Source organism: Mobula hypostoma, unplaced genomic scaffold (assembly GCF_963921235.1).
Source record: "Mobula hypostoma unplaced genomic scaffold, sMobHyp1.1 scaffold_45, whole genome shotgun sequence".
NCBI classification, from domain to species: domain Eukaryota; kingdom Metazoa; phylum Chordata; class Chondrichthyes; order Myliobatiformes; family Myliobatidae; genus Mobula; species Mobula hypostoma.
This window is the reverse complement of record NW_026948238.1, coordinates 552,620-565,729: the sequence shown is the minus strand read 5'-3', so window position 1 is coordinate 565,729 and position 13,110 is coordinate 552,620.

The window sequence follows — 13,110 nt, the reverse complement described above, 5'->3', positions numbered from 1 at the left end:
TAATATCATCAGCATGTCTCCGGTGTGTTGAAAAATGTGTTCAGAATCGTTGTAATTATTCTGATCCAGTCCGGTGATGGTGTAATAAAGCGATTCGGCAACACTCACCGACCACAGGGTGACGAAGCTCCCGGAGATGGTTAGAAGTGAGATCACAGACCTCCTCCTGCTCTCCATCTCCGGGTCACTGCGGTTCTCCGCCTTGCTCTGACCCCTCAGCCCCTTACGGACACGACTAGTCACTAAAATGTGTCTGACTGTCAGAGCGTTGAACAGTAGTATTAACACGAACGGGAATAATGGCGTTAGGACGGTAGAAAGCCGGTCATATCCCACCCACCCGGGATCCGTATAGTAGCCCGGTATTTCAATACAGTACCGGGGTATATTGTCAACCACTTCCACAGGACTATATATAAAGAATTCGGGCACATTATTATAGCAGAGCAGAACACCGTTGTTGTCAGAACCACAACCGCAGTTTTCCCGGTGCAATATTTTATTTTCCACTTCTGACAGCAAATGGCGAAAAACCGATCAAATGTAAAAGTGACGGTGAACCAGACCGAACTTGCTGTGACTGCCTCTCCCAGAACAGAGATCACACTGCACACGAGGGTGATGTCCAGGGAAGTCCCGGGGAAGAAATAATAACCGACCCGCCACAATATCACCGCAAACACGATGGTCAGTAGATCCGCCGCTGCCGTGGCCACCAGGTAGCGAGTGGTGCGGGTGGAGAAGCCGCACTTTCCCCGGGACAGGATCACCATCGCCTCTAAATTCACTGGGAAACAACAGAGAGACCGAGTGAGTTACTGTCTGTCCGCTCCGTGGGTCTCGGGGCAGGGAGATGCTGGAAATGGAGGGTGTCGAGGTTTTGCAAATGACAAGGAAGCGCCGAAGATTCTCCAAGGAAGTTTAAACTTTAATTTGCAAATCAAAGCTGAGACAGACAGTGGGCTAGGCTCTGTGAGTCTGCTACTGAATGCCCGCCGGTCTGTTTCACACAGCAATTTTTTATAGCCCTCCTTCTGGGTTAACAGTATTAGCATATCGCTGTATGTTTTACTCTAGCTAATAAATCAATTACTCTTATCTCTTTTACTTGGCTACATTCATTTTTCTCGAGGGGTCAAAAGTACACAGGTTTCATTCAATGGTTATATAGTTGAAATACCATAATAATCCCCTACACACTCAAGAACAGACACTTAATGCATAGTAAAGGCATGGTCAACATCTGAATAAACACTTGATGTGCAATAATAGCACACTTAAATATACACTTAGAAAACAGAGTGCTACAATGTTTTCCAATACAATCTGTCCTTTGAGATCTATAAGGTCTCACAGAGAGAGGAAACTACGAGTCCACACACAAAAGCTCAAATTTACTCCCAAATCTGGGTCAAACTATAATTTCTTGTGCTTAGAACTCAAAGTGTTCTCTCCCTACCTTCCTAGGCCACTGAGCCAAAAACCTTGTCCCTTTGTGTCTGAGACAGGAAAAAACACTCAGGAGCCTTTATAGTCTACTCCCACATTATCATTTCCCTCCTGTACAGCTTGCATGTCGTGTAAGCTGTAACAGTACATCATCGGTATTTCTCTTTCCACTGGGCTTGATTCAACAATTTCCAGGAGCATCGGAAAGCATTTCGTTGCGGCCCACACTATAAGAGACTTGAGACACGGAAGGAAACAGCCCAGAATAATAGCACAGTTTACCAATACAATACCTACAGTTATTGCTATCTTGGTTAACCATGCTCCCCATCCCCCTAGTTTACTATCCAACCAGTCAAATAACTGAAGTCCAAACCCTGCATTCTGTCTAACTTCTCTTCTCAGACTTTTCAATTTGTTCATTACTCTGGTAAATGATCCCTCCGGACTAGTGTTATTTGGTATAAAAGTACAGCACTGTTCTCCAAACATTACACGAACTCCTCTGTTTTCTGGCAACAGCCAGCCTAACACCTATCTATTCTGCCACACTACTCTACTAGTTGCATCCAGCTGTTGTCCTAGTGCCTCCAGTGCATCATCGGTGTAGTAAATGAATCTCTCTTGATTATAATATAAATAATTTATTCACTCAACGTTTTTGCTAACCCCTATTACAGGTATAATCGCTTCCCAGGCAGCAGCAATCTCGTTTCTTGCCTTAAACTCGTTAGGTATACCTCTTGGCTGTCCGATACTATCGATTCAGGTCGTTGGGTCAGGTTCATATTTTCGCTTCTTCCGCCGCAGTGTCTGCTGCTTCGGAGCGTCAAATTGTACTTCAGGGGATACTACAACTTCTTGAATCAGCATAACCCGTGTACATGTACCTACCCAACTAAGGGGAAGCGTGGATCTCAGGCCTTCCTCCATTCCGCACAACCACCAAGTGTCCGCTAATGGAATGTTCTGGACATCCAACGCACCTTCGGGTGGAGGGGTACCTACCATGTATCTTCGGCCTGGGGTTACATCCCAAGTCTGCACGCAGTTAGCCCTAAAATGGCCAACCGAAAAAGCACCTGTCCCTATAAAGCATTCATAATTCAAATGATCCTGTATTATCAATTTTCCTACTGCGGGGGTCTGACTTCTTTTACTAATGACCCAAGGTCTGCTATAATTACGTTTATGGGGGAGCACATTTCGATCGAGTTGCGAGGAGGCTTGGGATAGCATACACCAATAAGGGCAATATGGGGTGTTATCAATACATTTCTGATAACAAGGATCTGTCCCGCTACAAATTTCCATGCTGCAAGTCTTGACTACACTTGGACACTGCCGCGCACACTGCCCCCTCTGCTCCTTTTGCCATTGCATGCAGGTAGAGGAGTTAAAAGGCATGGGGGCTATGTGTTGCACGGGCTTCGCCCTGGAGCACAGATACATATTGGGACCAACGACATAGGCAGGAAGAGGGATGAGGTCCTGAAGTGTGAGTTTCAGGAACTAGGCAGAAGGCTGAAGAACAGGACCTCAAGGGTGACGTTCTCAGGATTGCTGCCAGTGCTACGTGACAGTGATGGTAAGAATTGGAGGAGATGGCAGTTGAATGCGTGGCTGAGGAGTTGGTGCAGGGAGCAGGGTTTTAGATTTTTAGATCATTGGGATCTCTTCTGGGGAAGGTGGGACCTGTACAGATTGGATGGGTTGCACCTGAACTCGAGGGGGAGCAATATCCTTGCAGGTAGGTTTGCTAGCATGGTTTGGGAGGGTTTAAACTAATTTGCGAGGGGGATGGGACCCAGAGCGATAGAGTAGTGAAAGAAGTGCATGGAGTAAAGCCAGATCTAACATACAGAGAGGCTTTGAGGAAAGAGAAGCAGAATAAACGGTGTAAAGACAGTAAGGTAGAAGGGCTGAAATGTGTGTACCTCAATGCAAGAAGCATCAGGAACAAAGGTGATGAACTGAGAGCTTGGATACATACCTGGAATTATGATGTAGTGGCCATTACAGAGACTTGGCTGGCATATTCCTGGATTTCAGTGCTTTGAAAGGGATAGAGAGGGCGGAAAAAGGGGAGGAGGGGCAGCATTACTGGTCAGGGATACTATCACAGCTACAGAAAGGGTGGATAATGTAGCAGGATCCTCTTTTCAGTCAATATGGGTGGAAGTCAGGAACAGGAAGGGAGCAGTTACTCTATTGGGGGTATTCTATAGGCTCCCTGGTAGCAGAGGAGCAGATTGGGAGGCAGATTTTGGAAAGGTGCAAAAGTAACAGAGTTGTTATCATGGGTGACTTTAACTTCCCTAATATTGATTGGCACCTGATTAGTTCCAAGGGTTTAGATGGGGCAGAGTTTGTTAAGTGTGTCCAGAACGGATTCCTGTCACAGTATGTGGACAGGCCGACTCGGAGGAATGCCACACAAGATCTAGTACTAAGTAATGACCGGGTCAGGTCACAGATCTCTCAGTGGGTGAGCATCTGGGGGACAGTGACCACCGCTCCCTGGCCTTTAGCATTATCATGGAAAAGGATAGAATCAGAGAGGACAGGAAAATTTTTAATTGGGGAAGGGCAAAAAATGAGGCTATAAGGCTAGGACTTGTGGGTGTGAATTGGGATGATGTTTTTGCAAGGAAATGTACTATGGACATGTGGTCGAAGTTTAGAGATCTCTTGTGGGATGTTAGGGATAAATTTGTCCCAGTGAGGAAGATAAAGAATGGTAGGGTGAAGGAACCATGGGTGACAAGTGAGATGGAAAATCTAGTCAGGTGGAAGAAGGCAGCATACATGAGGTTTAGGAAGCAAGGATCAGATGGGTCTATTGAGGAATATAGGGAAGCAAGAAAGGAGTTTAAGGAGGGGCTGCAAAGAGCAAGAAGTGGGCATGAGAAGGCCTTGGCGAGTAGGGTAAAGGAAAACCCCAAGGCATTCTTCAATTATGTGAAGAAAAAAAGGATGACAGGAGTGAAGGTAGGACCGATTAGAGATAAAGGTGGGAAGATGTGTCTGGAGGCTGTGGAAGTGAGCAAGGTCCTCAATGATTACTTCTCTTCGATATTCACCAATGAGAGGGAACTTGATGATGGTGAGAACAATATGAGTGAGGTTGATGTTCTGGAGCATGTTGATATTAAGGGAGAGGAGGTGTTAGATTTGCTAAAATACAATAGGACAGATAAGTCCCCGGGGCCTGACGGAGTATTCCCCAGGCTGCTCCAGGAGGTGAGAGAAGAGATTGCTGAGCCTCTGGCTAGGATCTTTATGTCCTCGTTGTCCACGGGAATGGTACCGGAGGATTGGAGGAAGGCAAATGTTGTCCCCTTGTTCAAAAAAGGTAGTAGGGATAGTCCGGGTAATTATAGACCAGTGAGCCTTACGTCTGTGGTGGGAAAGCTGTTGGAAAAGATTCTTAGAGATAGGATCTATAGGCATTTAGAGAATCATGGTCTGATCAGGGACAGTCAGCATGGCTTTGTGAAGGGCAGATCGTGTCTAACAAGCCTGATAGAGTTCTTTGAGGAGGTGACCAGGCATATAGATGAGGGTAGTGCAGTGGATGTGATCTGTATGGATTTTAGTAAGGCATTTGACAAGGTTCCACACGGTAGGCTTATTCAGAAAGTTAGAAGGCATGGGATCCAGGGAAGTTTGGCCAGGTGGATTCAGAATTGGCTTGCCTGCAGAAGGCAGAGGGTGGTGGTGGAGGCAGTACATTCAGATTGGAGGATTGTGACTAGTGGTGTCCCACAAGGATCTATTCTGGGACCTCTACTTTTCGTGATTTTTATTAACGACCTGGATGTTGGGGTAGAAGGGTGGGTTGGCAATTTTGCAGACAACACAAAGGTTGGTGGTGTTGTAGATAGTGTAGAGGATTGTCAAAGATTGCAGAGAGACATTGATAGGATGCAGAAGTGGGCTGAGAAGTGGCAGATGGAGTTCAACCCGGAGAAGTGTGAGGTGGTACACTTGGAAGGACAAACTCCAAGGCAGAGTACAAAGTAAATGGCAGGATACTTGGTAGTGTGGAGGAGCAGAGGGATCTGGGGGTACATGTCCACAGATCCCTGAAAGTTGCCTCACAGGTGGATAGGGTAGTTAAGAAAGCTTATGGGGTGTTAGCTTTCATAAGTCGAGGGATAGAGTTTAAGAGTCGCGATGTAATGATGCAGCTCTATAAAACTCTGGTTCAGCCGCACTTGGAGTACTGTGTCCTGTTCTGGTCACCTCACTATAGGAAGGATGTGGAAGCATTGGAAAGGGTACAGAGGAGATTTACCAGGATGCTGCCTGGTTTAGAAAGTATGCATTATGATCAGAGATTAAGGGAGCTAGGGCTTTACTCTTTGGAAAGAAGGAGGATAAGAGGAGACATGATAGAGGTGTACAAGATAATAAGAGGAATAGATAGAGTGGATTGCCAGTGCCTCTTACCCAGGGCGCCACTGCTGAATACAAGAGGACATGGTTTTAAGGTAAGGGGTGGGAAGTTCAAGGGGGATATTAGAGGAAGGTTTTTTACTCAAGAGAGTAGTTGGTACGTGGAATGCACTGCCTGAGTCAGTGGTGGAGGCAGATACACTAGTGAAGTTTAAGAGACTACTAGACAGGTATATGGAGGAATCTAAGGGGGGAGCTTATATGGGAGGCAGGGTTTGAGGGTCGGCACAGCATTGTGGGCCGAAGGGCCTGTACTATGCTGTACTATTCTATGTTCTATAACAATTCTTTCTCTCCAGCATTCCTGCTGTGTATTGTGCCCATTGGTACCACTGGCTAGTACGTGTCTGTTGCCACTGCAAAGAGGTAATTGTTGCGCTCCGCATACTCCTTTCTTTTAAGGTTTGCGGAGTCCTAAAATTCCTATGCCATATCGGCCAAATTAATGGTTTCCAAGTCCGTACAGGGGTTGGTGGTGTATCATCCCAAGGGGTAAGACTGGTCGCTCCCAAGTCATCCTCACTGTCTGAAGGAGTACTACTATCCACAATCCCATCCTTAGGGTCATTAGACCTGTTCTCAAAATCAAAAACTTCCCTTATCGTCTGATCACACTCCTGTGGTACAGTGACAACTTTTCATTCTTCTTGTCTGTCCCCTGCTATCCGTTCCTCTTCACCACTTACCTCAGGCTCCACCCCTGACTGTACCTGCGGGACTGCTCTGGTGCAGTGATTGAGATGGTACCAGGTGGAACGTCCCTCTACTTGAACTGCGGTGGGTGACGCCTTGGTTACCGTAAAAGGCCCTTCCCTTCTTGATTTGTTCCACTTTCTTCGAAAAGCTCGCACATAGACCTGATCTCCTGGCTTGATTGGTCCTTCCCTTTGCACGACCTTCGGCTCTTTCTGTTTTTCCTGTGCATAGATAGACTTATGTATCATGGTTAGTTGCTGCATGTATTGTTTTAGTTCTACTTCCAATTGTTCGAAGCTAGGTCCTTTGTATGGTGCTCTCTACTGGGGCACTGTCATGGGCCTTCCGGTTAGCATTTCATGCGGTGTTAGATACGTCACTCGATTAGATTGCATGCGGTAACTCATTAAAGCTAACGGCAGCGCGTCAATCCAGTTGAGTTTAGTACCCGCACAAATTTTATTCAGTTTGGTTTTTAGGGTCCCATTAATTCTTTCCACCATGCCCTGCGACTGAGGGTGATACACACATCCAAACCTCTGCTTTATCCTTAGTGCTTGCAGTACTAATTTGACCACCTTTTGGATGAACGCTGAACCGTTGTCTGAGCTAACTTCTGTAGGTATTCCAAATCTTGGGATCACCTCACTTGTCAGAAATTTTACCACTGTTCCTGCCCCTTGATCTTTCGAGGGTACCGCTTCTACCCATCTACTGAATCTGTCAATTACTACTAACATGTATATTTTCCCTCTTACTGTCCTTACCATGTCTACGTAGTCGATCACTAAATGTTTAAATGGCTCTTCGATCACGGGTATATGACCTATTGGGGTTGTAATTCCTTTCCAAACATTATTCTGTGCACATACCTCACACTGTGACAGCACATAATCTACTGAAGCCTGTAAATAAGGTGACCAAAGACCGTCCTTTTTTATTTTCCTTATCACTTCCCCCCTTGCACAATGATCCATCCCATGCGCATATGCCGAATCAGTATAAATATCTACTTTCTCAACTTCCACCATTTCGCACGCTTCTGTCAGGGCTTTCATTTCTGCTAATTGGGCAGAACACAGTGTGTGAGTGGTATTCGGTAGCAATGAATATTGACGACTTTAAGGATTCGCTTGACCCGGAATTTTTAGCGAATGCGAGAAATCCTGTTGTATGGGAGATTGCTAGGAGGTTAGATATTAATGGAATTACGAAGAATACCACAAACCCCTTAATTCAGAGAAAAATCGCTGAGCATCAATAAGTTTGAAAACGTTTGAAAGGGTGTTAGATAGGTTTCCAACGAGTAATCTGGAAATGCAGTTACATCTTGAACAAATAAAGTTAAAGCAATTAGATGCTGATTTGGAAAGAAGTCAGTTAGAAGCTGATAATAAACAGAAGGAATTCGAGGCTAGAGAGACCCATAAAATAAGGGAATTTAAAGAAAGAGAATCTGAAAACTAGAGGAAATTTGAGTTAAAGATGAAGAAATTAAGAATAGGAAATCAGTCTTCTGGTTCTAAGAAACAGTTTATTGCTAGTCGTGAGGTTATTTTGGTTCCTCCATTTAATGAAGCTGAAGTGGACAAATATTTCCAGCATTTTGAAATTGTTGCTCTGAGTTTAGAGTGGCCGAAAGATCAATGGCCAGTGATGTTACAAAGTGTAATTAATGGCAAGGCACAACAAGTTTATACAGCTTTAAATGCTGAGCAAGCACTGGATAATGATATATTGTTAAACAGCATATATTGAAGTCATATGAGTTGATTCCGGAAGTGCATAGAGAAAGATTCAGAAATTTGAAAAAATCTGTAGAAAAAACTTATGTGGAATTTGCCTACGAGAAATCTGTGTGTTTTGAGAGATGGTTTTCCTCTAAAAATGTGAATGGGGAGTATAATAAATTAAAAGAGTTGATTTTACTGGAGGAATTTAAAAGAAGCATTCCTGTTGAAGTGAGAACATACTTAAATGAAAGGGACACTGCTACATTGCAGGAGACTGCTAAATTAGCTGATGAGTATGCTTTAATTCATGAGAATAAATTTTCTCCAGGTAGAACTTTTAAAAGGAAAAATAGCACAGAGAGTCAAAGTAAACCAGAAATTAAATCTGAAGCTAATGAGAAAGGTAAGGATGAAGGGAGACATGTGAATGAAAGACATTTTGGTATTATTTGTAATTATTGTAAGAAACCTGCACATGTAATAGCTAACTGTTTTCGATTGAAAAAGAAAGAGATGGAAGCAGTCCCAGATGCTTGTGTGCAGCATATTAAAACACCTGTTCGATAAGTACCAATGAAGTTTTGACAGAGTCTGACCAAGTTAAGAGGGGATATGAATATATTATAATAGAAGGATTTGTATCCTTGAAAGAAGGATCCAATTCAGTACCAATAGAATACTTAGAGATACTGGAGCTTCTCAATCACTAATATTAGACAGTGTGCTAAAGTTTAGTGATGAGTCTGACAGTGATGAGGTAAACTATATAAGAGGAGTAGGGAGTGCCCTTATGCCAGTACATTTACATAGAGTAAATTTAAGGTCAGGATTAGTTACAGGGGTTGTTAAAATAGGACTACAATCCGGTTTACCTGTGAATGATGTTTCTCTTTTGTTAGGGAATGACTTAGCAGGTGGTCAAGTTTTTCCTGAAGTGCATTTGACAATAAATCCTAATTCTAAGGAACCACAGGGGGATTCTAGCAGATTCTTCCTGTGTTGTAACAAGAGCTATGGCTAAAAAGACTGATGTACAGGATGTGGTTGTTACCCATGACTGCTCAACTGAAGAATCGAATTTTGAGGATGTATCAGAAACTTTCTTACCTATATTATTTGGTCAGGATTTTGGTAGTAAGTCTGACCATGAAGATTTGTCTTTATCTCGGAAGAAGATGATAGCAGAGCAGGGTAGAGATCCTGAGATAGTTAAACTAAAGGAACAAGCTCTTCCAGAGAGTGAAATTAAGAAGGTGGCAGTAGGATATTATTTTGAAAAGGGAGTATTAATGAGAAAGTGGAGATCGCCTATAATTCCTGCTAGTGAGGAAAGGGAAGTTAATCATCAGATAGTAGATCCTAAAGTTTATCGAAATGAGATTTTAACTATGGCTCATAGTATTCCTTTGGGTGGTCATTTAGGTGTAAAGAAACCTATGAACAAGGGTTTTAAACATTTTTATTAGCCTAGTTTAAGAAAGGATGTGGTGACATTTTGCAGAACATGTCATATGTATCAAATTGTGGGTAAACCTAATCAGGTAACTCCAGTGGTCCCACTGCAACCAATTCCAGCATTTGGTGAGCCGTTCTTAAAAATCATTGTAGACTGTGTAGGTCCTTTGCCAAAAACTAAAACTGGACATCAATATTTGTTAACTATTATGTGCACAGCATCTAGATTTCCAGAGGCAATACCTCTTGGGAATATAATAGCCAAAACTGTGACAAAGGCTCTTATAAAATTCTTTACTTATTTTGGGTTGCCTAAGGAAATAAAATTACTACCTTGATCCAATTGTATGTTTGGATTGTTTCAGTAGATCGTTTATAAACTGGGAGCAAAACAGGTTATCTCATCACCCTATCATCCAGAATCGCAAGGAGCCTTGGAGAAATTCCATTCTACATTAAAAACGATGATTAGGACATATTGTGTGGAAAATGAAAAGGACTGGGATGAAGGTGTACATTTGCTACTTTTTGCAGTAAGGGAGGCAGTACACGAATCATTAGGTTTTAGTCCTTTTGAACTTGTGTTTGGGCATAGAGTTCGAGGACCTTTGGCCTTGTTGAAGGAACAATGCATTAATAAAGAGGTACACACTAATTTGCTAGATTATGTTTTAAAATTTAAAGAAAGATTATATAAAGCTTGTAGCTTGGTAAAGGAAAATTTAAAATTGGCTCAAGAGAAAATGAAGACTTGGTATGATAAGGAAGCTGGAATGAGGTTATTTAAGCATGGAGATAAGGTGTTCGTTCTTTTCTTTTCCCAGTGCAAATGAACCCATTGCAAGCTAAATTTCATGATCCTTATGAGATTAAATCTAAGGTAAATGATGTGAATTACGTGATAAGAACCCCAGATCGAAGAAAGCCAACACAGTTGTGTCATATAAATATGATAAAACCGTATTATGAGAGAGAAGCTGCTACTATGACTGTTGTGGTCAATAAATTTTATACCTTTGTATTTTTTTGTGTAAATTGTTAATATTTTGTTCCTTGAGAGACCAAATGCTTTTGGAGGGAGGTGTTACGTACCTCAAGGAGATCTTGTGACTTTCTTGTGAGAATGATGTAATGGTCTTTTGGAGGTCACCTGATGTAATTTTCCTGCCAACGTGAGGTCACGTGATGATATGTTCACCACAGGTATAAAAGGGAAGACCCCTGGTGACGCAGTTAGTTTTCCAGCTAGAACATTAATCAGTGTCTCCGTTCCATTGCATATTTGTTTTATGACACAGTTTCATTTTTAAAACTGAGTGTGACGTTCTTTTGTGAGGTACAATAGTGCTGGATTGGCAGTTTACCCATTTCTGCCAGATTTGTCGATGTACCTTTTCAGTAGTATTGGAGAGTGAAGACTTTATCGAGTACAGGACCTGAAGGATTAAGAGAAGTTGCTATCATTCGGCAGTTTAACAAAGGATCGACCTTATTGAGGCTTCGTTGAAGAAGTAGCGACCTGCATCGAGAACAACTCCTGCCAAAAGAGCTGGGTAGTTCATGCAGGATTTGCTCGCCAGAAGAAAGGTCAGTTGATTTAAGCCATTTATTTCCTTCATCGTGAATCCTTTTGGACAGAACCAGCAGGAAAGTCGCGTCTATGAAGAAATCCTTCTCCAGAGAAGTCGCTCCCAATTGAATATATAAATGTGTTTGACTTTCGAATTTACCATTTTAAGGACTGTTTTTGACTTTACCGTTTTAAGAACTGTTTTCGCGTTTATCGCTTTAAGAACCAGTACTGAGGGGCGATTTGTTGAACGGCCACATAGCAGTTAACTTCCAGTTAAGATTTTCGTTTGTTTTTTTAATTGTTTATCCGTGTTTAATAAATGTTTGGTTGTTTTTATATAAACTGTCTCGATTGATGTTCATTGTTGCCGATTACGTAATATTACTTCAAGCATCCTTTCCTTCCTCATCGTCGCCCCCCTTCTCTTTTCCGGTATGTTCGGTGTAATGATCTTGCTGTTGGCCCTTTCCAGAAAGCTCACGTTTTCCCGGATGAACCTGAGGTCATCCAATTGCTTCTGCAGTGCTGCAACATGGTCCTTCAGAAGCTGAATCTGGACACATTTTCCACAGTTGTAGGAGCCAGAAGCACCATCACTGTCCCTGACCTCCCACATCATGCACGCAGCACACTGAATCAGCATAGCGGTCATTACCTCACCATTTCTCCCCCTCTCCAGCTGTGGCGTAGTCTCCTCTCTCAGCCTCCTCCCCGAAGACTCTCGAGCCAAAGACTCGCACTTCCCTCGACAAGGCCGCTCCCCGAGAGCAAACCTTGATTATATTAGCTGATAATTTGAGTAATTAATTTCAGCTGCCGCGCCTCCGCCGACCTTGAAGGTCGACGTTGCTGGTTGCTCACGACCGGCTTTTAAATCAACCGCTCCTTCTCAGCCAATCCCCGCACTTACTTCTTCACTGCCGCGCCGCCGCCGACCTTTGCGGTGATATTGTGGCGGATCAGTTATTATTACTTCCTCGGGACTTCCCTGGACATCACGCCGTGTGCAGTGTGATCTCTGCCCTGGGAGACGGAGTCACAGAAAGTTCTGTCTGGGTCACCGTCACTTTTTCGTTTGATCGGTTTGTCGCCACAAATCCGAATAATTACACCGATTCTGAATACATATGTCAACACACCGGAGACATGCTGATGATATTAAGCCTTGCATAAACACGTTTATTTATGGCTAACTCAGTCCAAGTTCACAGAAAAAAATCATTAGCGCTGCGAAATTTCCACTCATGTCAATTATTCAACTAATTAACAAACAACATATCTAAGCTCTTCTCGGAGGCGGTCGCAATGTTTTCGATCTTGACTCTACAGGATCAATGATCATCGGAGAACGTGGCAGCGGTTTCGATCCCGAGAGAAACACAGCACAGGAACAGACTCTCCGACACCCGCACCCCGCGACCTCCACTCCTACCAATCATTAAACTCATCCTACCTTTTATTTTCAGTTTTCCACCATATTCCCGCCCTCGTCACCGCTAGACCCTCTTCGGTCTGAGAAAGCGAGACAGGTTCTGGGGATATTCAAGACCAAATCGGCAAAAAATGCACTCATTAGTTACTTCCGTCTTTTGCATAAGAATGAAATTTTAAAGAAGTCAGCAGTCTACACGAACTCACAGTAAATCTTGCACTTGTCCGTCGCATTAGACAAAGATGTTACAAGGAATATTTAACACCACAACACATATTCATAATTGTGCAAATTTTTACGGCAAATTCCGG